This window comes from Hevea brasiliensis, chromosome 4 (genome assembly GCF_030052815.1).
Source record: "Hevea brasiliensis isolate MT/VB/25A 57/8 chromosome 4, ASM3005281v1, whole genome shotgun sequence".
Taxonomy (NCBI): domain Eukaryota; kingdom Viridiplantae; phylum Streptophyta; class Magnoliopsida; order Malpighiales; family Euphorbiaceae; genus Hevea; species Hevea brasiliensis.
Genome location: NC_079496.1, coordinates 83,475,946 through 83,503,640, shown reverse-complemented (window position 1 = coordinate 83,503,640; position 27,695 = coordinate 83,475,946). Strand labels below are relative to the sequence as shown.

At 35.7% G+C, this 27,695-nt stretch overlaps 1 non-coding gene across 1 annotated transcript; it reads right to left on the bottom strand.

Annotated features, from left to right (window-relative positions):
* Window positions 1-11,743: 11,743 nt before the first annotated feature.
* LOC131179598 (small nucleolar RNA R71) lies at window positions 11,744-11,850 on the bottom strand. The gene has a single exon (XR_009148488.1). It is a non-coding gene; the product is annotated as a small nucleolar RNA R71 (small nucleolar RNA).
* Between the last annotated feature and the right edge of the window lie 15,845 nt (window positions 11,851-27,695).

Below are 27,695 nucleotides of genomic sequence, written 5' to 3'. Positions count from 1 at the left end.
TTTCAATTCAATTTTTAACAATATTTATTCATATTTTATGTCATAATAATTATTTACTTAACTGGACAAGTCGGCCAAAAATCACCTCTGAAGGCGAAATGAACAAAACGCTCTCCGTTTGGCTTAACATACTAAAATTATCTGTACCGATCAAAAAAAATTTCTAAGCCTTTTCTTGGCATTCTAATACCATAGAAATCTCAATGACTCTTCTCTGGAGTCTCAAAAATTATTTTATGAATTTTCTCCTAGGTCTAGGGCCCCTAGTTGCGAGGACTGTAACTTCCCACTGGCTTACCCATCGCTAGGGCACCGGCTCATTTAACTTGGTTGTATTTTATTTCTAAAATTTTTTCTAAATTTTTCTTATTAACATTTGAGTTAATTATGGTTCCTCGCTTTAGTTTAAATATTTTTCCTGACGTTCTAATTGTCCAAACCGACACCGGTCACTAGAATAGTAGAATGTACGGAATTGTTATAGTGGGGGTGTTACAAGAACAACTAGTGTAAGGTTTGCTTTGTGAGGATATTTAATTTTTTGTCATCAACCTCTGGTTTCTTGATCCAAGTTGATTTTAATTTTCAGCATTTTAATTTTCTGTTATCAACCTCTGGTTCTTTGATCCAAGTTAATTTTAATTTTCAGCACTTAATTCCCTGTCATCGACCTCTGGTTCCTTGATCCAAGTTGATTTTAATTTTGAGCATTTTAATATCCTGCCATCAACCTCTGGTTCCTTGATCCAAGTTGATTTTAAATTTCAGCATTTTAAATTCCTGTCATCAAACTCTGGTTCCTTGATCCAAGTTGATTTTAATTTTCAGCTTTTTAATTTCCTGCCATCAACCTCTGGTTCCTTGATCCAAGTTGATTTTAATTTTTAGTATTTTTAAATTCCTGCTATCAGCCTCTGGTTCCTTGATCCAAGATGATTTTAATTTTTAGCATTTTAAATTCCTATCATCAAACTCTGGTTCCCTGATCCAAGTTGATTTCAAATTTTAGCAATTTAAATTCCTGTCATCAAACTCTGGTTCCTAAATCCAAGTTAATTTTAATTTTCAGCATTTTAATTTCCTCCCATGAACCTCTGGTTCCTTGATCTAAGTTGATTTTAATTTTCAGTATTTTTAAATTCCTGCTGTCAACCTCTGGTTCCTTGATCCAAGTTGATTTTAATTTTCAGCATTTTAAATTCTTGTCATCAAACTCTGGTTCCTTGATCCAAGTTGATTTTGATTTTTAGCATTTTAATTTCCTGCCATCAACCTCTGGTTCCTTGATCCAAGTTGATTTTAATTTTCAGCATTTTTAATTTCCTGTCATCAACCTCTGGTTCCTTGATCCAAGTTTATTTTAATTTCCAGCATTTTAAATTCCTGTCATCAAACTCTGGTTCCTTGATCCAAGTTGATTTTGATTTTCAGCATTTTAAATTCATGTCATCAAACTATGGTTCCTTAATCCAAGTTGGTATTGATTTTCAGCATTTTAATTTCCTGCCATCGACATCTGGTTCCATGATCCGAGTTGATTTTAATTTTCAATATTTTTAATTTCCTGTCATCAACCTCTGGTTCCTTGATTTAAGTTGATTTTAATTTTCAGCATTTTAAATTCCTGTCATCAAACTCTGGTTCCTTAATCCAAGTTGATTTTAATTTTCAGTATTTTTAAATTCTTGCTATCAACCTCTAGTTACTTGATCCAAGTTGATTTTAATTTTCAGCATTTTAAATTCTTGTCATCAAACTCTGGTTCCTTGATCCAAGTTGATTTTGATTTTCAGCATTTTTATTTCCTGCCATCAACTTCTGGTTCCTTGATCCAAGTTGATTTTAATTTTCAGTATTTTTAATTTCCTGTCATCAACCTCTGGTTCCTTGATCCAAGTTGATTTTGATTTTCAGCATTTTAAATTCGTGTCATCAAACTCTGATTCCTTAATCCAAGTTAATTTTGATTTTCAGTATTTTAATTTCCTCCCATCAACCTCTGGTTCCTTGATCCAAGTTGATTTTAATTTTCAGTATTTTTAATTTTCTGTCACCAACCTCTGGCTCCTTGATTCAAGTTGATTTTAATTTTCAGCATTTTAAATTCCTGTCATCAAACTCTGGTTCCTTGATCCAAGTTGATTTTAATTTTCAGTATTTTTAAATTCCTGCTATCAACCTCTGGTTCCTTCATCCAAGTTGATTTTAATTTTCAGCATTTTAAATTCCTGTCATCAAACTCTGGTTCCTTGATCTAAGTTAATTTTAATTTTCAGCATTTTAATTTCCTGCCATCAACCTTTGCTTCCTTGATCCAAGTTGATTTTAATTTTCAGTATTTTTAAATTCTTGCTATCAACCTTTGGTTCCTTGATCCAAGTTGATTTTAATTTTCAGCATTTTAAATTTCTGTCATTAAACTCTGGTTCCTTGATCCAAATTGATTTTAATTTTCAGCATTTTAAATTCCCGTCATTAAACTCTTGTTCCTTGATCCAAGTAGATTTTGATTTTCAGCATTTTAATTTCCTGCCATCAACCTCTGGTTCCTTGATTGAATTTGTTTTTAATTTTTAGTATTTTTAAATTCTTGTCATAAACCTCTGGTTCCTTGATTCAAGTTGATTTTAATTTTCAGCATTTTAAATTCCTGTCATCAAACTCTAGTTCCTTGATCCAAGTTGATTTTAATTTTCAGCGTTTGATTTCCTGCTATCAACCTCTGGGTTCAAGATCCAAGTTTATTTTACTTTTCGACATTTTGATTTTCATTATTTAATTTTCATCATTGATCTCTGGTTTTGATATCCCGGCCGCCCAAAATATGGGTCCGAATCTTTACATAATCCCTATACAAGAGAATTTCATTCTCTTTAATAGGAGTTATGTAAAGAGGGGCAACTGTAGACACCATATTTTGGCCGACCTCCGAAGTCAAGGAACTTTTAAACTTTTCACTTTATTATCCGCTCTCAACCGATGTCCTTCGATCTCAAATGGCTTTTCTGAACTCGCATAGTGCTCGACCATGGAACAAACCGATGTCATGCTTAAGTTAATTATTTTCCGATCTCTTATTAGATGGGTTCAAATCAATATTGGGTCTCCGGACCATCCAATCTTGCCTACTGATACTTTCCGATCTCTCTGCACAAATATTATAGAACTTCATTCGACTAACGATGTGATTGGGCTTCTTGTTTGAAGACCCAAAATTTTCCTTAAAATGAAGTTAAGGTTTCGATCCGGTCTAATGACGATTCTGATCTTAAGAGTTCAAGTCAATGTCAAGTCTTTACAATTCTAATGTTCTAAAGTTTTACCCGGTATTTGGTTATGGCTTAGTCCAATCTCATTTTGACGTTTAATGTTTTTTCGATCTCTTATACTCTGATTAATAATTGCTTTTAAGTTTAATGTTCAAATACGTTCAATCAATTAAGTACTCAGACAATTTGAACACTTTCCGATCTCTTCAAGAAATTGAACAAAAGGGGATTTCTATTCATTTCAAAATAAAAAATATATACAAGTCACTCAGCAGGTGGATGTTCGCCAGCCTGCTCCCCAGGTACAATATCAGCTCTCTGATCCCCCCCTCTCTCTCAGGCTCCTTGTCACTCTCCTCTTCGACCTCTAGAATGAGCTTATTCATCCAGGAGAAGTCCTCCTTAAGATAACGCTTCCTTAGCTTGGCCAGGAGATCATTCTGGGCGTTCACATATGCCCCAGCCTCTTTCATTGTGCTTTCCTCTTCTTTGGCTTGGAGCTCCTCATCCTTGGCTCGGAGCTCCTCATCCTTGGCTCAGAGCTCCTCCTCCTTTACCCAAAGTTCCTTAGTGAAATGAGCGAGATCGGCTGATCAACTAGCTCGGGTGACTTCAAGTTCCCGCTCCACCTCGGCTATCTTCTCTTTGCAATGCTTCATCCGATCTTCTAATTCGGTGATATAGTCATTGGCAGAGAAGAGTTGAGCATGTGCAATTGAGGCATCCTGGACCGCCTTAAGAATCTCCCTCCTTAAGGCATGGGCTTTTTCTCTGATTACATGTTGATTTACAATGGCCTCCAAGCCCAAGCTCATTGTCTGAGTTAAGATGTCATTGATGCTCTCCTCTACCAACCTGTTCCAATCTTCTTAGAAGCAGATGGAGGCGCCCATGACTTTAGCTAGGCTAGGATTCCCTCGAGTAGAGCGGTTCCTTTCTAGCGATTGGATCAAGAGTTGAGCACCTCGGGAAAGCGTCCTAACTGTAAGACCAGAAGACTCCCTTCCACATTGGAAGAGATCGAAGGAGGCAGGGGAGGCGGAAGTTCAATCTGCTGAGGAGGTGGAATGACGACCTCTACTTCTGGGATCAGCTACTCCTAAGGTCAGGGAGGGGAGCTCGGTACTTTTACCAATTCTCGCTAAGGAGTCTGAGCAGCAGTAACAGTGGCCTCCTTCATTGCCCGCACCTTCCGGGAGACCTCTCTCTTTCACTTGCGGCTCTCTTTAGAAGCGTCGCTACCCGCCATACCTGCACAGAGAAGAAGTTAGTGAGTTCACTAAGATTCAGAGGCTAAAGATATGGATTGTACCAAGACCGAGGTCAGAGAGCTGAAGCTCATAGTCTTCATCGGTGATCAGCCGCGTCATCCACCACTTCAGTTCGGCCATAACCGCATCTAAGCATGAGAATTTATGGGTGGATTCCTGAGACTTTAACTCTTTCAGCATGGCATCTTTGTCCTTATTTAAGGTGATCTTCTTCGGAATCAAAGTGACCAGGTGTTTCCAACTCCGTGGGATACCCTCAAAGCCATTCGGAATCTTTCTCTTCAATAAAAAGAACTAGTTCTTCCAGTTCTTCAGCGAAGAAAGGAGATCGGTGAAGAGCCCGTAGTTCGGCTTTGTTTGAAAGAACCAAAATTCATTGTCCTTCCTTCGGGCATGCCTATGTAGCTCAGCAAAGACTTTAGCTGTGGGCTCCAGTCCCTTAGTTCGGTAGAGACCCCGGAAGGCTACTAAAGTCTGCCAAGAGTTCGGATGCACTTGAGCTACCGAGATATGGTGGAACTTTAGGATGGCCTTATAAAATTCGTCCAAAGGAAAATGGAGACCGGCCTTCAGCTGCTCTTCATATACCATGATGAGATCGTCTTCATCAAAGAAGTGATCAGCTCGAAGATCACTATGGCATTTGATTAGCTCAAAAGAGTCGATCCACAGATTGTACTCTTGGCTTATAGATTAGAGATCAGTTTCTCTCAGAACCAAAGATAACTTATCAATTGGCAAGTTTTCTCTTCTCAAAGAAGCTCCTTGCCTCGGTCTGGTAGCCAGACCAATAACCAGAACGATGGTGGTATTGGGACATCCGCTTGGCCTTGTCGCATCGCCTTCTTTCGAGGTCCACGAAATATGGATGGAAGGCAGGCTTGCAGCTCTTTGACCCTCTGCACCACTCATTTTTAGAAAAACAAAAGAAATTAACTAAGAAAAGAAATCAAAACCCTTACTAGAGTGTGATAGGTGCCTGAAAACTTGAGAAAACGAGAGAAAATGCTGAGATTGCTAGGTAAGTTCTGAAAATGACATAAGAAAACAACTGACTCACCTTTCCCCTATTTATACCCATTTGAGCATTAAATGGTCACAAAGTCCCAAGCGACGCATTGGTTAGTGGAATCGCCCGCTTCCTTAACACGTCTCAATAACTTCTAGAAACATAACAAAAATCGAATAAATGAGATCGGTTAGCCAAGGTCTTCGGATTGAACAAACTTCCAAAACTACGGATCGGCTAATGGCAATTCGTTTAGGGATCAGATCGAATGCACATATCAAAGATTAGAAAATAACTAATTCAAAAATAAAACAAAAACATTTAAATAAAAATTCCATTTCATTTCCAAAAGATCGGATTACATTATTTGGGTGATCTCAAAAGATCTGATTACATCATTAGTGCGATCTCTAACGATCAAATTACATCATTTGGGCGATCTCTAAAAGATCAGCACTACATTCTACCTAGCTTAAAGCTACTCCAAATGCGGGCCTATGTCAAAGCCTAGTCTTGTGGCTGAATCAAAAGATGTGTTTGATCAGAAAGCCAGCCACAAGCATTGGATAGATGTGCAGCTGATATAGGGTGACTATGAATCTCATGATATTAAGCGAAGTCATCGTCGATGTCATCGACCAAAACTAAGCTGCAGTCGGGATGCCCGATGTGGTAGGAAGCCAAATGAACTTCAAGAGGCGGCCACCAACATTAAGATTGAAATTAGCAATCCTCTTGCTCGAGATCGGTCCACCGATTATACCGATAGATCGATTTGAGATCGGCACGATCATCACTTTTGATCTTGATTGGTAAATTAGTCTGGTTCCCTCACTGTCATTAGATGATGTCCCCATAGTTCTCCGATCACCGGGGTCATAAATTTTAAGGCTAAGGGTGAAGAAAACAATAAAAAAAAGAACAAAAACGGCCGCCATAATCAGAATTATCACCGGAGAAGCTAAAATTGGAGAAATGAAGCATTGAAAACAAACTGAAAGAGGAAAAGTGAAGTGTGAAGGGGATTTCCAGTAAGTGCATATATATAGGGCCTAGGCATTTATTGCATACAGAAACAGAAGCAGATGCATCAGTAACTGAAGAATTAATTGTTTTGACCAAGGCAAGTCAAATAAGGAGGAAAGATCTAGAATGGTAGAGATCGGGAAATGAGGGGGGACCCGATACGAGAGAGATCGGAAGCAGAGAGGGTCATAATAGGGAGATCAAAAGAAAATAGACATCGAAAAGTGTGGAGAGATTAAATAACTTTCAATCAACTCTCTTCATCATTAGAGCCGAGTTAGTTAAAGCGTTGCAGGCATGATCAAATCCTCACTACACGCCTCATCTGCAGAAACGGCCACCTAGCTGACAGAAGACAAAATAGTTATGGCAGTCCTATACATCTCAATCTCCACCGTTGATCATAATTGTAAGGATGGACCTGGAGCCCTTGGATCAAAAAGTAGACGACAGGTTCAGCGCTTTCTATTCCTAGCCTTCGGATCCATCTTGTAAGGCAAGAACCTGAGTCATTGGATTAAGAGAAGAAATGATGGATATTCTGAACAGAATCCCAACCCTCCATTTTGATTCTCTTTAATTCTCAGACATCAGATTATATCCTTTTGAATCTAAACTCTCTGTCTCCCCTGGTGAGATCCTGACCCTTCATTATGGGCACTCGTTCCCTATAAATACCTACATGTAATACTATAGAAGAGACGGACAAAAAAATAAGAAGGTGGTGATTATAGTGGAAAGACTTTGAAATTCGATTCAATCTTGCTACTTGCCATTCTGAGCTTTCGAGTCCTTGTTCATTACTCTGTGAAGCCATTTTCATTCAGTTTCATTCTCATCGCCCTGGCATTAGCACATTACTCTCCAAGCTCAACTTCGGCCTAATCTATTCCCATTATGTCAGGCAAGTTCGAGTTCTTCTGTAGTCAAATTTCACCTCTGTAAGATTTGTAAACACTGGAGTTAGCTCATCTGTTTCCTTAACTTCCTACAGGTAAGCTTCTAAACTGTTATTTTGTTGAATATCCTCGATTTATTTTTTCAATTTTCCTTTAGAATTTCTTTTATATCCAGTCACACTACATCTCAAAATAGATTACTTAGGTCAATAGTTATTTCTAGTATCTTCTTTTATTTCATTCATTCCATTTATCGTCATTTAGTTTTCATTCCCTTCAAGAGTAGATGTTCGAGTCCTCGACGGCTCATAAATACTCTAAGAAGTATAGGTAAGAATATCTTAACAAGAGTTCGTGGGACTGAAATAAAAGGGGTATAGCAAAAGGGTTGAATATGATAGGGAACAAAATTATGTTAAACAAATAAGTCATGAGGTCGGGCCACAGAACGAGCCCAGGGGATGATACAATAGATCAGGAATCAAAATAAGCTTGGATCCTGAGGAACTAAAAGAGATCAGACCAAAGAGTTTGAATAAAGTGATCACGCAGAAAATTGGAAAGGAGTTCGATCTTTCGTCCTCCTCCTAGTTATAAGGTCTTGTAGGCTAGGAAAAACTTTGCATGGGTTTCCTTTATATTCAATACTCCAAGAAGAGACCTTTTATTTGAATCCTTAGTTGCAAAGATCCTACGAGTGCCATTCCAATAAACACATTAAGAGTTCGGGGGAGAGTTCTTATCCAAACTCAATTTAATTTTTAATGCAACACATAAAGAGACCGGGGAAGCGTCCTTGCTTGAGTTCTTAATTAAAATTTTCAACACTGAGAGATCGGGGGAGAATTCTTACCCAAGCTCAGCTTAATTCTTAAACGCAATATATTAAAGAGATCAGAGGAGAGTTCTTATCCGTATTCTCGACCAAAACCTTAATAAAACATGTGGAGATCAGAGGAGAGTTCTTATCCGAAATCTCCTGCTTAAATTTTAAACAAAAATATATTAAAGAGATCGGAGGAGAGTTCTTACCTGATTTTCAGCCAAAATCTAAAAAAATATATGTGGAGATTGGAGGAGAGTTCTTATCCGAGATCCTTCATTTAAACTTTAAACAGAATACTTTAAGAAATTGGGGGAGAGTTCTTACCTGATTCTCAGCCAAAATCTTAATAAAATATGTGAAGATCGGAGGAGAGTTCTTTTCCGAGATCCTTCATGTAAACTTTAAACAGAATACTTTAAGAGATTGGGGGAGAATTCTTACCCGATTCTCAGCCAAAATCATAATAAAATATGTGGAGTTCGGAGGAGAGTTCTTATCCAAAATCTCCCGCTTAAATTCTAAACAAAAATACATCAAGAGATCAGGAGAGATTTCTTACCCGAATTCTCTTAGCTTAAATCCAAATTAAAATATCAAAACTTCAAATATGCGAATTAACCGCACCGCCCCCCCCCCCCCCCCCCAAAACAAAAATCCATTACGTTGTACCTAATCACTGAAAGGTCATCTCATGTACTCGTGTTCTTGGGCAACCCTAAATGGTGAAATATTAAATATTTCTTTTATCCGCACAAAGGATTAATATCATTATTCCAACCCCCTAATTATTAGTTTTAATTTATAAAGAGCATAACATTAAATCTGTTTACCCTCGTTGAGGGACGAGGTTGAGTGCCTAACACCTTCCCCACCCGTATACGGACCCCGAACCTAGAATCTCTATTTTTCGAGTGGTTTTTTTAATTATATTTTTTTGCAAATGGTTTTCTTTAATTTCCCTTAAAATTAAAGTGGCAACTCCTCATTTTTTCTACTTCGGTAAGAACTCGTTTAGGTGATTGCAAAAACCCTTACGACAAGTATAATTATCATTTAGGCATATTTTTAGATAGTTGTTGGAATAATTGTGTTAAATGGAGAAATTTTCAGCATTTTCATTAATTTGACCTTTGCTGGGTTTTTTAGGTGTTTCTAAAGTTGTAAGTCTCCGAATCCAATGCTATTTAATTTGATGAAAAGCTAAGTCAAGGCACTACAAATGACAAAGAGGGACCGAAGCCCAGATCAGTCTCTAAGGTTGTCAAAATTAGTTGTCCAAATGAAGCAAACCTAAGCCCAATTGAAACTTAAGAGCCACCTCTACAATTTCTATGAAGGGTTGGAAGCAAGATAAGGCCGTTTTAATTGCCAAAAACAGCAATGAAGTCATCATTATGGGCTGGATACTCTGTGAAAATTAGTCTCGATTTTTGGCCCATAACTTCGGCTGTAGACCTTAGATTTGGGCAAATGAGTACCCATTAGAAAGCTAAGAAATAGGACTACAACTTTTCTGAAGAAGGCAGATACAGATTCAAAAGGAAAGTGGCTGAAAAACGGCCGTGATTGCAGAGCAGAAAATCTGTCTTTTGAATTTCAAAACTTTTCTATGTTTTGCTCTTATTTTTGGATTAGGTTTTTGAGTATAAAGACCATTTTAGGGCAGTAGCCAAAATCTACCATTCAGACTTTCAAACACCATATAAGACCTTCATTCTCCATTCTCTTTTTAGATTTCTTCTTTATTTTTCTTCAATTTTCTGTAAGCCATGAACTTGAGTGGCTAAGTTCTAAATTCAGTTCAAGAGATTCTAGTTCTTATTTATGATTTGTGAGACCAGGTTCTTAATTTAAATTATGCCTTTTTGAATATCTATTGTTTCCTGATTTAATTGTTTTTTATCTATTGAATGATTTACTAAAAAGGCCTATTAGTTAATTGTTTGATTTGATCAATTGCTAATTCATCTTCATAATCCGTAATTGTTGTGTAAGATTGAATGTGAGTAGCAATTAGGTTTTATTGATTATGATCCAAGTTTTCGATAATAACCTAAGGAAACAATAGGGTGAATAAAATGGTTTATGCTTTATAAATCGTTGTTCAGCTTAACTACTTCCTGTTCTTAAAGCAGTTATTAATTTGATGAGGATTGCTTAATACCAATTCAGCTAATAATTAGAGTCAACAAGAGTGCTGGGCTTGAATTGATGAGTATAGGGAAGTTAGAGATTTTACCTCACAGTTTAGTAAATCTACGTTAAGTATTCAATAAGAGATAATTATATTTCTTTTGTCTATGATCGAGTCATGCATTGGAATACAAATCACCTTGGACTGAAGTTTGTTTAAATTGAGAGTTTCATATTTAAATTTAGTTCTTTAATCTCTGAACTTGATTTCTTCTGATTTAGTGTTACAACTCCCCCCCCCCCTTCCCTAACCTTTGTTCTTTTTCTATTACACAAGTGCACAAAATTTAGTAACTCAGTTTCTAGGGTTCGACCTGGATTACCACTTACTGTAGAAAATATTTCATTACTAGTAATTTTAGTTAATTTAATTTTTAGTGGATTCGGCAACCATCAAGAATTTCAGAGCCGTTGCCGAGAACTGAAGTTTATTAGATTTCATGTTTTTAGTGTTGGGATAGTTATTAATTCTATTTGTGAAGTGTTTCTTTTTTCAGGTTTTCGGTAAAAATTACGGTGATATTATTCATCGACAGATTTTTGGTTTAATTAGAAAGGCACTCCATACTTTTTTTTTAAGGAAACGATGTTCTGATCAAGACTAATAAATCCATAGGATTTTTTTGGCCCCACCTTCTTGAGGCCAAATTCGATCGTTTTCTAGGGTTTTGGGGCAGTTTTCTTTTTTTACTTTGTTTTTTTTTTTTTTGTTTATAACAAGAACTTCTCAATTTGGTGACTTGCTCTTTGATCCAAAAGTAGAAAAAATAGCTAAACAATTGAGAAAATTGGCTAAGCAAGCTAGGAAAATTCTGAGTACATCTGAAGGAGTCGAATCTCTAAGGGAATTAAGTTCAAATTCTGATTCAGATTCTGAAAATGAAACCATGGCTGCTAGAACTTAAAAAGAGTTGGCTGCTCCTGATCTAAACCAACAGCCTTTGTGTATTCAATACCCTATTTTGAATGTTGCTTTTGAGTTAAAATATGGACTAATCCATTTGTTGCCTAAGTTTCATGGTCTTTCAATTGAGGATCCACATAAGCATTTAAAGGAATTTCATGTTGTGTGTTCCAGCATGAAACCTCAAGGAGTTTTAGAGGATCAAATCAAGCTTCTAGCTTTTCCTTTCTCACTAGATGGCATAGCTAAGAATTGGTTATATTACCTTCCTTCTGGATCTATCAACTCATGGAATGAGATGAAGCGGATATTTTTGGAGAAATATTTTTCTTCTTCCCATGCTACCAACATAAGAAAAGAAATTTTTGGCATCCTGCAGTACAATGGAGAGAGTTTGTATGAGTATTGGGAAAGATTTAAGAAGCTGTGTGCAAGTTGTCCCCATCATCAAATAAGTGAGTAGCTTTTGATTCAGTATTTCTATGAGGGATTTCTACCAATGGACCATAGTATGATAGATACTGCTAGTGGAGGAGCTTTGGTTGATAAGACAACAAAAGAAGCAAGGAGGCTGATTGCTAACATGGCAGCAAACTCTCAGCAGTTTGGAATGAGAATATATCACACACCTAAGAAGGTTAATGAGGTGAGTACATATAACTTTAAGAAACAGATTTCTGATTTAACTTCTTTGGTGAGATAATTGGCTGTAGGGAACATGCAAACAATTAAGGTATGTGGAATTTGTTCGGGTTCAAATCATGCTATTGGCATGTGTCCTGCATTACAAGAGGATGAATCAATGCAACATGCTAATGCAGTAGGAAATTATGGATAGCCACAACACATGTATGATCCCTTTTCTAATACTTATAATCCAGGATGGCGAGATCATCCCAATTTGAGTTATGGGAAATTAATCAGTACAAAGTCGATACCAACAGCAGAGACCACAAGTGAATTAACTACCTCCACCTCCCTCAAATCAAGGTATGTCACTTGATGAAATTAAGGCTTTGACTAGCAATACACAATAGTTTCAACAGGAGACCAGAAATAGCATTTAAAACATAGAGAGGCAGATTGGTCAGTTAGCTTTATCTGTGAGTAAGCTTGAAGCTCAAGGTTTTGGAAAGCTTCCATCACAAACAGTCTTCAATCCTAGAGAAAATGCGAGTGCTATAGTGTTGCGGAGTGGGAAAGAAGATGATAACCATACTCCATATGAGTCAAAGAAAAAGAAGAAGCAAAAAGCAAAGAGTCTAAAGTTCCTGAAGTTGAGGTAAATACTGAACCTAAACTGAATAAGGTTAATAGTTATGTTCTTCCTCCATTCCCATGCAGGTTGGCTAAGACTAAGAAAGAAGAACAAGAGAAAGAAATTTTGGAGACTTTCAAGAAGGTAGAGGTTAATATACCTTTACTTGATGTGATCAAACAAATCCCCAGGTATGCTAAATTCCTTAAGGAATTATGTACTACAAAGCGCAAGTTGAGGAATAATGAGAAGATCAGTGTGGGGGAAAATGTGTAGGCATTAATTCAGCAAAAATTACCCCCTAAGTGTAAGGATCCAGGTTCGTTTTTTATTCCCTGTAGAATAGGTGATTCTAAATTTGAACGTGCAATGGCAGATTTAGAAGCATCTATTAATGTCATGTCATATTCAGTTTTCCAAACTTTGAATTTGGGTCCTTTGAAAGAATGAGTATCATTATTCAGTTAACTGATCATTCTAATGCTTACCCATTGGGAGTAGTTGAGGATGTGTTGGTGCAGGTTGAAGAATTGTTTTTTCCTGCAGATTTTTACATTCTGGATATGGAGGATGATAGTGCTCTCTGATCAAACTCAGCTTTGATTTTGTTTGGAAGACCTTTCCTAAAAACTGCCAAGACAAAAATTGATGTGGATAAGGGTACCTTAACTATGGAGTTTGATGGAGAAACTGTCAAATTTAATATCTTTGATGCCATGAAGTATCCTGCTGATGATCATTCTGTCTTTTCTATTGATGTTGTTGATACATTTGTCCAGGATGTTTTTGAGTTAGGCATGGAGGATGATTTAGAAGTGGTGATTAGTCAAGGAATTCAAGAAGTCCGTACTAATCAGCCATTAAGTGTAGAGGTTCAAGATGCAATAATGGCATTGCAGTTATTACCTCCTATTCCAAAAAGGTATGGAGTATCAAAGATTAACTTACCTGTATCTCACACAAAATTATACCTCTTGTTGTGCAGGCACCAGTTCTTGAACTCAAGTCTTTACTTGAGCATTTGAAGTATGTTTACTTAGGAGACAATGAGACACTTTCAGTTATCATCTCAAGCAATTTGACAAAGATTCAAGAAGAAAGATTGACTAGGGTTCTGAGGGTACACAAGGAAGCAATTGGATGGACAATAGCTGACATCAAAGGAATAAGTCCATCAGTGTGCATGCATAGGATTTTATTGGAAGATAATGCTAAACCAAGTAGAGAAGCTCAAAGGAGGTTAAACCCATAGATGATGGAGGTTGTGAAGAAGGAGATTTTAAAGCTACTGGATGTAAGAGTTATTTACCTAATTTCAGACAGTAAATGGGTGAGTCCAGTCCAAGTAGTGCTAAAAAAATCAGGAGTCACTGTGGTAGCAAATCAAGATAATGAGCTTGTTCCAACAAGGATTCAGAGTGGATGGAGAATGTGTATAGACTACCGCAAGCTGAATTCAACAACAAGGAAGGACCACTTCCCACTACCATTCATTGATCAAATGATTGAGCGGTTAGCAGGTAAGTCTTATTTCTGCTTTCTTGATGGCTTTTTTGGATATAATCAAATTGTGATTGCACCAGAGGATCAAGAGAATACTACCTTCACTTGCCCTTTTGGAACTTTTGCTTTTAGAAGGATGCCCTTTGGGCTTTGTAATGCACCTGCCATGTTTCAGAGATGCATGATGAGCATATTTTCAGATTACATTGATAATTGCATTGAAGTGTTCATGGATGATTTTACTGTGTATGGTGATTCATTTGATGCATGTTTACTACATTTGACTTTTGTTCTTGAGAGATGCATTGAGAAAAATCTTGTTTTAAATTATGAGAAGTGTCATTTTATGGTGGAATAGGGGATTATTTTGGGTCATATTGTCTCTAATAGGGGTATTGAGGTGGATAAGTGTAAAATTGATTTAATTGTGAACTTACCCTACCCCACAAGTGTGAGGAAAGTACGCTCTTTTCTTGGTCATGCAGGTTTCTATCGCAGGTTCATTAAGGATTTCTCTAAGATAGCATTGCCTTTGTCTAGACTCTTGCAAAAAGATGTTTCTTTTGAGTTTGGTGAAGAGTGCAAGGAGGCTTTTGACAAATTGAAATCTGCATTGACATCACCCCCTATTATCTAGGCTCCTGATTGGACTATACCATTTGAAATTATATGTGATACAATAATTATGCAGTGGGAGCAGTTTTAGGGCAGTGTGTTGGGAAGCTCTTTCATGTGATTTATTATGTATCCAGAACACTCAATTCAGCTCAGCGCAATTATTCTATGACCGAAAAAGATTTTTTGGCTATAGTTTTTGCTTTAGATAAATTTTGGTCATATTTGCTTGGTTCTAAAATAATTGTCTTCTCTGATCATGAAGCGCTGAAGTATCTCTTAGCAAAGAAAGAAGCAAAACAAAGGTTGATTAGATGGATCCTTCTGCTGTAAGAATTTGATTTTCAAATCAAAGATAAGAAAGGAGCTAAGAACCTGGTAGTAGATCATTTAAGCAAGTTAGTGACACAAGAAGAGCCAGTTCCTTTGCAAGAACTTTTTCCTGATCAGCAGTTATTTAAATTGCAAGGTATGATGCCTTAGTATGCTGATTTGGTGAATTATTTGGTTACTAAGATTGTGCCTTTTGATTTCAGTAGAGCTAAGAAAGAGAAATTGAAAAGTGACGCTAAGTACTATGTGTGGGATGACCTGTATTTGTGGAAATTTTGTTCATATCAAATTATTAAGAGATGTGTTCCTGATAATGAGATTCAATCTATTCTTGCTTTTTGTCATGCCTAAGCATGTGGAGGTCATTTTGGACCCAAGAGAACAGGTAGAAAAATATTAGACTGTGGTTTTTACTGGTCCACTGTATTTCATGATTCATATTTGATTTGCAAAAATTGTGAAAAATGTCAAAGAACAAGAAGTTTAACCCGTAGGAATGAGATGATTCAGAATCCAATACTTGTTTATGAGATTTTTGATGTGTGGGGTATTGATTTTATGGGTCCATTTCCTTCTTCTTTTGGCTTTGTTTATATATTACTTACTGTTGATTATGTTTCGAAATGGGTGGAAGCCAAAGCCACCAGGACTGATGATTCTAAAGCCATTGTAGGTTTTATCAAGTCAAACATTTTTAGCAGGTTTGGAGTTCCTAGAGCTTTGATCAGTGACTTGGGCACGCATTTTTGTAATGGAACTGTTGAGGCATTATTGAGGAGATATGGTGTTTTCCATAGAGTATCTATAGCTTATCATCCTCAAACAAGTGGGCTAGTATATTTTGGAAAAAACAGTGAAGCCAAATAGAAAAGATTGGAGCCTTAGACTTGATGATGCTTTGTGGGCTTATAGGACTACTTATAAGACACCCATAAGTATGTCCCCCTACAAATTGGTATTTGGTACGTTGTGTCACCTTCCTGTTGAGTTAGAACATAAGGCTTATTGGGCTATTAGACATTGTAATTTGGATTTAGATACTGCTGGTGTGGAAAGAAAATTACAATTACAAGAATTAGAGGAAATTCGACTTGAGGCTTATGAGAATTCTAGGATCTATAAAGAAAAGACCAAGGCATTCCATGACAAACTAATTCTAAGGAAGCAATTTGTGATTGGGCAAAAAGTTTTATTGTATAATTCAAGATTCAAGCTGATGCCTGGTAAGTTGTGTTCTCATTAGATTGGACCCTTTATTGTGAAGGAACGAAAGCGTGAAAAACACAAGTTTACACTATTGAATTCAAAAATTTTCATCTAGGGTCACATGCATCATGCAAGATTTATTTTTATCTATTTGATTTCAATGATAAACAACATATTAAAACTCTTTTAATATGTTTTTGGATCTGTATTTGCCATTTAAGATTTTAAAATTAATCAGATTAATTTTAGAACCCTAGATTAAATCAAGAACGATTACACTAACCTCTTGATGCACTGCAGCGTGTCTGCGCCTTTGAGATTGGTCTTCAGGTCACCAGATGTTGTCCCTCTAGCTTGTCCACACCAAGAACACCTATGGCAGCCTTTGAATAGCTTCTAAAGCTTTTTCTATTAATTAGAAATTCAAGTTTTGCCTTTTAAAAGATTAGAGATGTAAACAGGACACTAGAAACATTTTCTAGTGTTCTTAATTCAAAAGATTGATGGCTAATCTCTTTGAATTGATGAGAGATGAAGAAGAATAGATGAAAAGCCTCAAAGTGGCATGAGAAAGGAGAGGAGTGGCTGCAGGTTTTTTTTTTTTTTCATAACCACACTTAAATAGCTAGGTTAACACATTAAACCCTTGCCACATGTCACCCTTTGATTAGCTCTAGGTTTAAGTGACCCAATCACATTGTGCCAAGTGTCAAACCTATATTTAATCTTGATTTTAATAATCTTACATGATTAAAAAAACATTTGGCAAGTTTATGTGTAATCCCATGTGTCACCATCTCATGGTGCCACGTGTCACACTGTGAAATGACCAAAATGCCCCTGTGTCTTAATTTTGAGTTCTTAACCCAAAATAATTATTTTTCTTCTTCTAATTAATTTATATCAAATACAAATTAATTAATTAATCTCTATTAATTAATTTCTCATTAATTAAATTCATATTTAAACACTTTAAATATAAATTTAATTTATACTACACATCCAATAATCTAGATTTGGTTTCAAGTCATGCTAGGGACTTTGCAATTTAATTGCAAACTAAACCTATTTAATTAATCAATTAAACTCTTTAATTAATTAATTAAATCATATTTAAATAGGTGATAACTTGTGTATGTGTGTGACTTACTAGGCTCATCACTAATTGGCAATGAGACATGATATCAACTCTTAATATCATCAGAACTCTTTCTTACCATAAATGATTTCTCTAAATCATTTTATGCACCTCATAGACCATGGTTAACACCTAGCATAGCATGCCATGGCCACCCAATTAGTAATAAGGTTTACCTTAAAAGAACCTATAATCATATGTTACCATGCACTAGAATCTCTCTGTTACAAAATCCCAACTCAAGCTGGAGTCATGGTTTATGTCAAACTCCAATTGCTATGAATATTATGTTCTTTTTTAATTCCAGTTCTTGATTAAAAGATTTTCCCATCAGAAACTCTTTTCTGAATAAATCTATCTGTCTTGGCCAGGAACTTGAAACATCAAGAGTAATTAAATGAACATAGGATTTTATCTCTATTTACTTAGAGGAACAGATTCCATCTTGATCAATACCTACCTCCATATATAACTAGTAGGAGCCAACACATGCCCATATACCCATACATAGTACAAGTATGAAAGCAGTATCAAACTCAAACTACCTATATACAAGATAACTGTGCTATCTCATGTCTAAAGATTATATGCACTGATATGATTTATGACAAAACATTGACAAGAGTAAACTTCATGTGCTTGTCATAAGTATCACTGGTTCGGCCTACTTATCATTTATAAGTGCCTATCATGTTTGTTATATGGCATGAGACTCACCATTTCATCTTATTTATATCTCATATAAATAACTTGGGAACAAACATGAATAAAATCTTTCTGGATAAGTCATGTCCTTATTATGAAGTATCCTCGATTGTGAACCTATTTATGATACTTTGTGCTAAAAATATTGTCACTCATATTCTTAACAACTTATGAATAATATTTCTAACAAAATATCAATGTACCTTTTCTATTACACATAAATATATTATGTAAACGGAAAAGTGGAAATGCCTTTTATTATTAAAAATATGTACAAGATACATACTAAATGATATGCTCTAGGGCATATTACTAACAATCTCCCACTAGCACTAGAGCCATTTATTACAATATCTTAGACCTATCTTCTCAAGATGTCGGTCTAACTGAGTCTGTGACATAGGCTTAGTGAATGGATCAGCTGGATTTTCAGCTGATGCTATTTTCTGCATGGCTACATCGCCTCGCCCAACTATTTCTCTGATAATGTGGTAGCGCCTTTCTATGTGTTTGGATTTCTGGTGAGACCTTGGTTCCTTAGGCTGTATGACTGCTCCATTATTGTCACAGTGTAGTGGAACTGCTGACTCAATGGAAGGAACTACTGTAAGTTCTATCATGAACTTCTTTATCCAAACAGCTTCCTTTGCAGCATCTGATGCAGTAATAGACTCAGCCTCTGTAGTGGAATCTGTAGTCGTGCTCTATTTGGAACTCTTCCAACTGACTGCACCTCCATTACAAATGAACACATATCCAGAGGTAGACTTTCTATCATCGATATCTGATTGGAAATTAGAATCAGTATAACCATCCAATTGCAAGTCTCCACCTCTATAAATCAAGAATAAATCCTTAGTTCTTCTCAAGTACTTAAGGATATTCTTGACAGCTATCCAGTGTTCCAAACCTGGATTGGATTGATACCTGCTAGTCAAACTAACAGCATATGCGATATCCGGCCTAGTACACAACATTGCATACATTAAACTTCCAATAGCCGAAGCATATGGAATCCTGGCCATCTTATCTCTTTCTTTAGGTGTTTTTGGAGACATCTCTTTAGAAAGGTGGATACCATGTCTCACTAGTAACAATCCTCTCTTGGAATCAAGCATGTTAAACCTCTTTAACACCTTTTCCAACTATAGACTTTGGGATAAACCAATTATTCTTTTCGCTCTATCTCTATAGATGCGATCCCAAGAATATAGGTTGCCTCCCCTAAGTCTTTCATGGAGAATGTATTTGACAACCATACCTTTATAGTCGTCAACATACCTGTGTCATTACCCATCAACAGTATGTCATCCACATATAAGACAAGGAAAGTGATAGCACTGTCACTAACCTTCTTATATACACATGGCTCATCCTCATTTTTGATAAAACCAAAGGATTTAATTGCTTCATCAAAACGAATGTTTCAACTCCTCGAAGCTTGTTTCAACCCATAAATGGATCGCTTTAGCTTGCATACCTTAGAACCATCTTGGGATTCAAAACCCCTAGGTTGTTCCATGAAAATGTTTTCTTCAATGTATCCATTGAGAAATCTTTGTTTGACATCCATCCGCCAAATCTCATAATCATAGTATGCACATTATTGCTAATAAAATCCTAATTGATTTAAGCATGGCAACAAAGTAGAAAGTCTCCTCATAGTCGATTCCTTGCCTTTGGCGAAACCCTTTCGCTACTAGCCTTGCCTTATAGGTCTCTACCTTTCCATCAGAACCAATTTTCTTCTTGAAAACCCATTTGTTCCCTATAGGTACAATACCTTCAGGTGGGTCAACAAGATCCCAAACTTGATTCTTATACATGGAATCAATCTCGGATTTCATAGCATCAATCCATTTTGAAGAGTCTATATCTGATATAGCTTCTTCATAAGTAAGTGGATCATCTCCATGATCTACTTCTTCATGAGTAGACAACTCTTGTTCTTCTTCATGAAGAAAACCATATCTCACTGGTGGGTGAGATACCCTAGTTGTTCTATGAGGAACAGCTGTAGATGTTTCATCAACGGGTATAGGTTGACTAGATGGATCTATATCCATCTGACCTGTTGGTTGGTCAGAATTCTCCAATTCTAACTCTATTTGCCTTCCTTTGCCTCCTTCTTGAACAAACTGTTGTTCAAGAAATGTGGCATCTCTACTTATCACAACCTTTTGTGAAGTAGGCAAATAAAAATAATATCCAAAACAATCTTTTGGATATCCAACAAATCGACCTTTTCCTGATCTAGTCTCCAATTTATCAGTGTTCAGTTTTTTGATATAAGCTGGACAACCCCAAATCTTAACATGCTTAAGACTTGGTTTTCTTCCATGCCATATCTCATAAGGTGTGGAAGAAACTGATTTTGATGGAATCCTATTCAGAATATACAAAGCTGATTCTAATGCAAATTAGTATAGCTCATCATACTACGTACCATATCCAATAGGGTACGATTTCTCCTTTCAGATACACCATTCAGTTGTGGCGTTCCTGGAGGGGTCAGCTGAGAAACAATGCCATGCTGTCTCAAGTATTCATCAAATTCAGTACTCAAATATTCACCTCCACGATCTGATCGAAGAGCTTATACTCTTTCCTGTTTGATTTTTTACTTCAGATTTAAATTCTTTGAACTTTTCAAAAGATTCATGTTTGTATTTCATCAAATACAAATACCCAAACCTTGATTTATCATCAGTAAAGGTAATAAAATAATGAAAGCCCCCTCTAGCCATTTCTTTAAATGGACCACATACATCACTATGTATTAGCTCCAAAATATTTTCAGCTCTTAGCCCTTGTCCAACAAAGGGTGATCTAGTTATTTTGCCCTGAAGGCAAGATTCACAAGTTGGAGTAGGCTCAGAGCCCAATGAGGATAGAATCCCCATTTTCTACAGTTTTGCAATCCTATCTTCTGCAACATGATATAACCTTAAGTGCCAAATATATTTTGAACTTGAGTTGGTTTTCACCATGGCATTGCATTCTTTTAGATCACTTGCATTCAATTTGTGTTTGTCATTATTATCCAAATAATAAAGACCATCATTTATATAACCCGAACCAACATATTTATTTCCAAAATAAATATTGCAAATATCATCTGTGAACTGAAATTCATAGCCATTTCTAGTCAAACTAGATATAGAAATGATGTTCTTAAAAGCATTAGGTACATATAAAATATTATCCAAACACAAAACATGTCCAAATATGTAAAAAGATTTAGATCCTATGGCTAAAGCTTCAACAGTTGAGCTATTGCCAATCCGGACTCTAATATCTTGAGAACGCAAGCTGCTACTATTTGCTAGTTCCTGCATATCATTATAAATGTGAGAACTAGCACCAGTATCTAGAACCCAAGCTGTAGATGTACTATGAGTATCATCAGAATCTAAATAACTAGATATGGACATACCGTCTGAAGGTGTATCCTTCTTGTCCTTCAGAGAAGCAAGATACTCTGGGCAATTCCTTTTCCAGTGCCCATCCTTTTGGCAATGGAAACACTTTCCTTTGCCTCCATCAACTTTAGTCTTCCTTTTCTGTTTAGCTATTTTCTTGGAAGGACCAGGAATCTGTGGTTTCTTTTTCTTATTGCCCTTCTTCTTATTAGACTTTCCAGCAGAAGAAGATGCAACCGAAGCTACCTCTTTTCCTTTATTGCCTGGCATATTCTTTTGGGCAATAACCAGCATATTGAGTAAGCCAGCTAAGGTGCATTCCTGTTTAGTCATATGGAAATTTGTCACAAAATTCCCAAAAGACTCAGGAAGGGATTGAACGATCAAATCCGTTTGTAGTTGGAAATCCATGTTGAAGTCAAGATGTTCCAACTGCTCAATCAGCCGAATCATCTTGTGGACATGATCCCCAACATTCTGTCCCTCATACATCCTCATATGGAATAGCTGTCTAGATATCTCATACCTAGCATTCCTACTGTGCTCACCATACAACTCTTGTAGGTGAAGGAGGATCTCACTCGCACTCTGCATGTTCTCATGTTGCTTCTGTAACTCATTACTCATGGAAGCAAGCATGTAACACTTAGCTCTCATATCATGCTCTTTCCACTTGTCCAAAGTTTCATGTTCCTCTTGTGTGGCCTCTGAAGGTAAGGGACCAGGAACATTTGAATCTAGAACATATCCTATATGTTCAAGGTTCAGGACAAGTTTCAAATTTCTTAGCCAATCAGACAGATTAGGTTTTGTCAACCTATTGTGATAAGTATGCTTGCAAGGATATTGGATGGTGGTGGTTGTTTTGTGCTCATTTTTATCAGAAAATTAACTGTAGAAAATAACCAGATTAATTAGTAAATGTATCATGTAATTAACCAAAATGATTATGGTCTTTTAATCAAATTGGTCCTCCCAATAACTTAGCGAATCCTACACTTCCAAAGTAGAAAACGGAAATCCTAGTTGGATGGATTTCTAGTGGGTGATTGAATTCTTATAATTCTATTGATCATCCTCAGGTACATCCATTATTGGAATTACAATAAACTATAAGTGAGCAACTCCTTGCCCATCACATCTCATGTGAGGTTCAATCCTTTACCTAGCCCCTAATGCTCAAAATCTCAGGTACATCCATTATTGACTTATCTTGCATTAGTTAAGTTGATCCCATTGAGCCAGTAATTATGCAAATAATTTTAATGTCCTCAGGTACATCCAATATTGGCCACTAAACCATTTACATATTTACAACATCTAATGCTTAATAATTATTCTTAAGAAAATCTCTTAAATTAATTGCATTTTATGCAACTATTTAAAATTTCTTAAAATAATTGGCCCAATGGAGGGCCTATGTTATAATTACTTTAATTATAGCATTTCCAACTTAATCATTTGTTTGGAAGATTTTATGGTCATTTTAATTACTATTAAGGTCTCACTTTGCACATTATCCAATTAACATGCATATATCATATAATAGCATGCATTCCCATAAATCTCATGCATTCATGGATAAGCAATAAATATGGTATGATCATGGACTTTTTAAGGGATTCAATTCTGAGCCACCAAGAATTGAATCAGGGCATTCCTAGGTGCATTTCATTCATTCATTCATTTTAAAGAGTTGCTGAAGGAGTACATAATCAACACTTGATCTTGAATTCCTCCCACTGGTCCCACCAATGCTCTTGACCTCCTTGAACTTCTTGCAATCCAATATTACATGGTAATCCTTGGCATACCAAGGCGAATTTACAAGAACTTAAATAAATGAAATTACAACCCAAAAATTATTACAAACTTAATAATACATGCCCAAAATAAATTAAAATGAATTAATTAATTTACAATCCCAAAGAAACATAAAAGAAATAAATCCAATCACATTGGTCTTTTATAGTCCATGATCATCCATCATGCATATCACTATTTAACAATTAAATAAAACATACATATTTAAATTAAATTGAATATCTCATATTCAACTTAAAAATCCAGATTTGAATATGATTCAAATAAATTTAAAAATTCAGATTTGAATCTCATTCAAATAAATTTAAAAATTCAGATTTGAATCACATGCAAACAACTTTAAAAATTTAGATTTGAATCACATTCAAATATTTTTTAAAAAATCAGATTTGAATCACATTCAAACATTTTTTAAAAAATCAGATCTGAATTTTATTCAAACAATTTTAAAAAATCAGATTTAAATATGATTCAAACAACTTTAAAAATTCATATTTGAATCACATTCAAACAAGTTTTAAAATTCAGATTTGAATCACATTCAAACAATTTTTAAAATTCTGATTTGAATCATAATTTAATTGTGTGATTAAATTTCTAATTAAACAATTTAATTAGACATAGGATGAGCTTTTAGATCATACAACAATTGTAAATTAAAATGCAAACCTTGTGCCACCTTGAAGAACCATTGTTACCGCCACCAATGGTGGCTTCACCTTATGTGCTGCCACACATCCATTGCAACCAGCAATGGATCAATAATCTCATGATCAAATCACACAATTAAATCATATAATCAACAATCTAAATGGCAAATATAGTGGCTCTGATACCAATTAAAGGAACTGAAGTGTGAAAAACACAAGTTTATACCATTGAATTCAAAAATTTCCATCTAGGGTCACATGCATCATGCAAGATTTATTTTTATCTATTTGATTTCAATGATAAACAACATATTAAAACTCTTTTAATATGTTTTTGGATCTGTATTTGCCATTTAAGATTTTAAAATTAATCAGATTAATTTTAGAACCCTAGATTAAATCAAGAACGATTACACTAACCTCTTGATGCACTGCAGCGTGTCTGCGACTTTGAGATTGGTCTTCAGGACACCAGATGTTGTCCCTCTAGCTTGTCCACACCAAGAACACCTATGGTAGCCCTTGAACAGCTTCTAAAGCTTTTTCTATTAATTAGAAATTCAAGTTTTGCCTTTTAAAAGATTAGAGATGTAAACAGAACACTAGAAACAATTTCTAGTGTTCTTAATTCAAGAGATTGATGGCTAATCTCTTTGAATTGATGAGAGATGAAGAAGAATAGATGAAAAGCCCCAAAGTGGCGTGACAAAGGAGATGAGTGGCTGCTGGTTATTTTTTTTTTCATAACCACACTTAAATAGCTAGGTTAACACATTAAACCCTTGCCACATGTCACCCTTTGATTAGCTCTAGGTTTAAGTGACCCCATCACATTGTGCCAAGTGTCAAACCTATATTTAATCTTGATTTTAATCATCTTACATGATTTAAAAAAACATTTGGCAAGTTTATGTGTAATCCCATGTGTCACCATCTCATGGTGCCACGTGTCACACTGTGAAATGACTAAAATGCCCCTGTGTCTTAATTTTAAGTTCTTAACCCAAAATAATTATTTTTCTTCTTCTAATTAATTTATATCAAATATAAATTAATTAATTAATCTCTATTAATTAATTTCTCATTAATTAAATTCATATTTAAACACTTTAAATATAAATTTAATTTATACTGCACATCTAATAATCTAGATTTGGTTTCAAGTCATGCTAGGGACTTTACAATTTAATTGCAAACCAAACCTATTTAATTAATAAATTAAACTCTTTAATTAATTAATTAAATCATATTTAAATAGGTGATAACTTGTGTATGTGTGTGACTTACTAGGTGTAACACCCCAAAGTTCGGTAGTGCGTTCTGCTGTTCCAGTGAACAGTGTTGTCCGGACAGCTAAGATGCCTAGAACTACACTTTGTTGTGATTGAGAAGACATAAAATAATAAAATACAAGAAAATAAAATACAAGAAAAACAAAAGGAAAAATAATAGCAAAGAAATGTAACCAAGTTAAGCGAGCCGAGAACCCTAGCGATGGGTGACCGCACTGGGAAGTCACGGCGTGGACCGTTGACTAGCCCTGGACCGTGGGGAATCCTGAAAAATATTTTTAGGACTTAAAGAGACATCAATTGAAGTATAAATATCATTAGAAATATCAAAGAAAAATTAATTAATTAGTACAAAGAAAAGTGAGAAATCGAAAAACGGACAAAACCCGGTGTTACCGAAAAATCGGGAATGCAACCCGAACAGGGGCATTGTGGTCATTTGACACCCGAAGTTGTCTTTTGACCTAAATGTCCATTAAAAAATAAATGATATTAAACTTTGAAAATGCAATGAAAAATAAAAATATGGTACATAATATAAAAGTGGAAATAATGAGGCAAAATTGTAAATTTGGTAACTTTAATTAAATAAGTCATTTCCTAAAGTTAGTGGTCTACTAACTCACATTGTGGGACACCTTTATAATGCATTTGGACAGATTTAAACTTCATCTTCAACATTTCCAAAGGGCAGCCAAAACCAAGAATGGAATTCCTCCATGGACGCATGGGTGGAAGCTTAATGCAAGCTTGATCTAAGCCACTTTCCATGCACTTTCCTTCATTAAAGTTAATCCTCACACCATGGGCCGTAGATAGGCAACAAGAAAACCAAGTTTTGGAGAGGTTTTGAAGAAATTCCAAAGTGGTAAGTTTGTGTTTTTGGGTTATTGCTTCATTAAAGTTAGTAAGAATGTTATGGGTGTTTGATTTATAGAGAGATTTTTGAAGTTTGATGTTGAATGGGAAAGTGTACTTTTGGCAGCCATGGAAAAACTTTAAAGACAGTTTATTTTTGCTTGTAAATGGTGAATTAAATGATTGATTAAATGTATATTGTGTAGGAAATTGTTTGGGTGATGTATACTTAGTATATGTAAATGTGAATTGAAATTTGAAGCTTGGAAATTAATGGAATGTAAATGTACCATTGTGGCAGTTTGTTAACTCTTGAGGAATGCTGGAATTCATGCTTCGTTTATGAAATAATGGTGTTGAATTGTGATAGTGGTTATGGCAGTTTGAGTGCATGTATGATGGTGTGAAGTTGGACATGTAAATGAGCATAAATTAGTAATTGAATTGTTGTAAATTGAGTTGGACAAATTCTGCACTTATTGGTGCACATTGAATGTAATTGTAAGCTGCCAAAATGACTTATAATATGTTGTAAATTATGTTTAGGTTATGGTACAACCAGAATTGACTTGAATGTTGAGTTTGGTAAGTGTTAGGAGTGATCCTTGATATGTATGGAAGAAATACAATAAGGCAGTTTGAGTTTTAGGCCTATAACTTTAAGTGTGTGGCTCCAATTGGTATGAGACCAATTGGAGGTGAAACTAGGCACAAAATGTGCCAACTTTCATGAAGAAAGCTTGCCAAAATTCTGCTTGCAAGGTAGCTTGAAAAATGACCAAATCCGGATTAAGTGCAATTGAGGCCTGAAAATTGACCATTTAGGCAGCAGATAGTGTTTAGGCCATAACTCACTCAAAACAGGTCCAATTGACCTGAACTTTTAACCATGAATATTTAAGACCCATATCTACAAGTCTTATGAAGACACCAAAGCCCAAAAATGACCATAATTAAGTCATTTTTAGTTTTGACCAATTTTGGGTCAAACAGCCTAGACAAATTCGGGTCCAAAAACTGGCCGAACCTAAAATGACCTACAGTGACCAATTTTGATGCAATTTGACCAGCAATAGTAAAATGACCATAACTTGGTCTACAGAACTCAGAATGACCTGAAATTTTACCCCGCGTTCCATAAGACATAGATCTACAAGTTTTTAGTTTTGACCAAAACCCGAAAACTGAGGGAACTAGGTCGTCCGGCTAGGTCAAACTAGTATCCCGGAATCCAGCAAATTGCAAGAAAATGCAGTATACACGGAAATGAACTTGGTAACATGTACCAACTCTAAAATACTATCGAATGTGACATATTAATAACATTAAAACCTAATTTACCTAGAATGCATTGAGGGTCGATATATTAGGTTGATTAAGCAAATAATAGCATTCAGTGAATTACTTATCAAGCATTATCGTTAGAGACAGTTTAATTTAGTACTGAAACACTTCAAATTGTGTTTCTCAGTTTGGAAAGACTCAGGGAAAGGG